Source organism: Propithecus coquereli, unplaced genomic scaffold (genome assembly GCF_000956105.1).
Source record: "Propithecus coquereli isolate 6110/MARCELLA unplaced genomic scaffold, Pcoq_1.0 Scaffold219, whole genome shotgun sequence".
In the NCBI taxonomy this organism is placed as follows: Eukaryota; Metazoa; Chordata; class Mammalia; order Primates; family Indriidae; genus Propithecus; species Propithecus coquereli.
Window position 1 is genome coordinate 2,372,281 of NW_012147078.1, and position 3,720 is coordinate 2,376,000.

General features: G+C 38.8%; 1 pseudogene; it reads left to right on the plus strand.

The window, feature by feature from the left end:
- Nucleotides 1-921: 921 nt before the first annotated feature.
- On the plus strand, nt 922-2,032 carry LOC105810712 (annotated as a pseudogene).
- The last annotated feature ends 1,688 nt before the right edge of the window (nt 2,033-3,720 follow it).

Sequence of the window (3,720 nt, forward strand, 5' to 3'; positions counted from 1 at the left end):
CTGAATGATTATTGCATTAAGGAGGAAATCAAGAGGGAAATAAAAAGATTCTTTGAACTAAATGGTAAAGGAGACACAAGTTATCAAAATCTGTGGGACATTCCTAAAGCAGTCCTGAGAGGAAAATTTATATCCATAAATACCTACATCCAAAGGACAGAAAGATCACAAATAAACAATCTAATGAATCACCTCAAAGAACTGGAAAAGGATAAGCAAAACTGATCCCAAACCCACCAGAAGAAAAGAAACAACAAAGATCAGAGTAGAACTAAATGAAATCGATAACAAAACTATACACCAAGGAAACTATCCTTAAAGCAAATAGACAACCTATAGAATGGGAGAAAGTATTTGCTTTATACACATCCGATAAAGGGCTGATAACAAGAATCTATATAGAATTTAAGAAAATCAATAAGAAAAAAATCAACCCCATCCATAAATGGGCAAAGGACATGAACAGAAACTTTTCAAGAGAAGACAGAATAATGGCCAGCAATCATATAAAAAAGTGCTCAACATCTCTAATCATTAGAGAAATGCAAATCAAAACTACAATGACATGTCACATAACAACAGTGAGAATGGCCTCTTTCAAAAAGTACCAAAATAACAAATGCTGGCATGGATGTGGAGAGATTGGAACACTCCTACAATGCTGGTGGGACTATAATTAGTACAACCCCTGTGGAAAGTAATTTGGAGATACCACAAAAAGCTAAGAATAGAAATACCATTTGACCCCACAATCCCTCCACTAGACATCTGTCCGAAAGAAAAAAAGACATTCTGGTTCTTCCGGGAAAATGGCAACTCCCACTCATGGATCCGAGTTGCCACCGGCTACCGATCCAGCGCTAGGGGGGCCTGCAGAGCAAGCCGAATGCCCGCCGCTTCACCAACCTCAGCCTCCTCAGAATGTCCTTGCTGCCCCACGGCTTCGAGCCCCAAGCTCCAGAGGACTTGGGGCAGCGGAGTTTGGCGGAGCTGCGGGAGATGTTGAAGCGCCAGGAGAGACTTTTGTGCAACGAAAAAGTCATTTGCAAATTGCCCGACAAAGGTAAAAAGATCTTAGACCCTGTTGCCAAACAAAGCAGCCATTGCAGAATGTGAAGAGATTAGAAGAAAAAGTGAACTGTTTCATTCTGTTAGTGTAGACTGTAAGCTAAGGCTAAAAGCAGTTTCAGAAGTCGATGTGAACACAGGTAAGGGCCAGAATTCTGACCAGATACTTGATACTTCATCATCAGTCCCTGGCAGTTCCTCTGTAGATAACATCAAGTCATCTAAAACAACCTCACAGAAACAGGGACTCGTACATCCTACTTGTAGAGGTGATGAAGAGACTCCAGAAGCTGAGTGTGCAGTGAACAAGTGCCCAGCTTCCAGAAACAGAGCCAGGCCACCTTCTTCATCTGAAGCTAACGAGTGTCTCCCTCAGCATTGTGTTTTAAGTCAAGCAGAAGACATCTCCAGCAGCTTTGACAATCTGTTTATTGACAAGTTACAAAGGGTCACAATTGAAGACCAAGGTGAATGTCACTCAGAAGAAAACACAAGTGCTGAGAACTTGACAGATCTTTGTAGTGGGACTCAGAAGAAACCTCATTACGTGGAAGTGCTAGAAATGCGAGCCGAAAACCCAGTGCCCTCACCACATAAGTTTAAAACCAATGTATTACCTTCTGGACAAAATGATTCCTCCAGTCTTTGTCAGAGGAGAGGGTCTCCGATTTCCTCAGAAGAGCGGCAGCACAGTGATAAGCAGCATCTTGATGACATCACTGCAGCCCGGCTTCTACCGCTTCACCATATGCCCACACAGCTGCCCTCCATAGAAGAATCTCTGGCACTTCAGAAACAGCAGAAACAGAATTATGAGGAAATGAAAGCAAAGCTTGCAGGGTAAAAATTAGCTGAAAGACTGAATATTAAAATGCAGAGTTATAATCCAGAAGAGGAGTCTTCAGGGAAATACCGAGAAGTAAGGGCTAAAAATGATGGTCAGTCCTCTGATGATGAATTCTAAAGATGGGCGTTGAAATAATCTCCTAAGTCACCAACTCTTGAAGTGTCATTATCTTACATCAGACTTTCTAACAAGTATCAAGATCAGTGTCAGACATTGTTGAGGGAAAGAATTTTATAAAGTTACACAAAGGTAGCATTTAAAAAGCTCAGTTTGTTGACTTTCAGAAGACTTTCATGTGTTTGAAAAGTTTAATATTTGAATATTGTGTTTAACCATATTGTATTAAAGTTTTGCAGTATGTCATGTGTTGGTCTGATATTTTAGCATATAGTAGAGCATACTTTTTTTCTTTAAGCCAAATGAAAGCAGGTAACTTTGCTTTTTCCTTATTCTTACCTCTATCAAATAGCATTTATTACATGTCTTTCAGTGAAATACTTAATTGTCCCAGGCACTTAAAATGAGGTAGGAACACACAGTTCCCTCCTATTTTTCAGTAACGAAGGGAGCAGTCTAACAAATTGTATGCATGTTTGCATGGAGTATTGAGATATTGGATGTGAAATACCTAGGAGGACAATCATAGAAAATGTTTAACAAATGTTTGTCTCCTTTTTCTGTCTTCACTTGGGAAGAATGTTCTCTCTCTTCTAATCAGGAATAAGAAGTATTTTGAGTAGATCTGGAGGGTGGAGGGTTGTTCTAGATAACCAGATTTGCCTGGACTGGAATGAGGTATAGGAAAAGTCCAAGCTAACTGAGCTAGGTGAAAGGAGTACCTGTTCTTGTGCTTCACCTGTCTTGAGTTCATTGCTCTCACAGATGATAGGTTCATGTACAGGACATTAGTGTTTGGTAAGGACACTGATTTTTTTAATTTCAATTGAATTGTCGTATATTGCTTTTTTTCTTCCCAAAAGAGGCATATATAGGCTGCAGAAACCTCAATCTCATATATACCTGTTCATGTCATTTTAAAAGATTATATAGTTGTCTCCAGAGAAATTAACACTTATGTTATCAAAAAATTCTATGTCTAATATGTTAGAGTCTTTAAAAATGTTGAAGGGAAGAATAAAATATTAGATCAATTTCAAATGCTCAAATGCTAAAAAAAAGAAAAAGAAAAAAGATTCTATAATAAAGACATCTGAACTCAAATATTTATACCCTGATACCAAAACAATTTACAATTGCAAAGATGTGGAAACAACCCAAATGCCCATACATAAATAGATTAATAAAATGTGGTATATGTATATCGTGGAATACTACTCAACTATAAAAAAACAATGGTGATCCAGCACCTCTTATATTGTCCTCAATAGAGATTGAGCCCATCCTTCAAAATGAGGTATCACAAGGATGGAAAAACATGCACCACCTGTACTCACCACCCAACTGGTACTAATTGATCAATACTAAGGTGCTCACATGGTAGTAATACTCACTGGGTGCCATTCCGGTGAGGGGGCTGGGAGGTAGAGGGTATAGTGGGTGGTGTGGGTAAACCCACAGCTAATGGAGACAGGGTGCACTGTATAGGGGAAGGACATGCTTGTGGACCTGGCTTGAGCAAGGCAAACACATTTCATGTAACCAAAATGTTTGTACCCTCATAATATCCTGAATTTTAAAAAAAAAGAAACAGAAAAAAAAACTATAAGGAAGATTAATAAAGCAAAAAGTTGGTTCATTGAAAAAATAAACAAAATTGACGCCCCTTGGCTAGACTAATGAGAAAC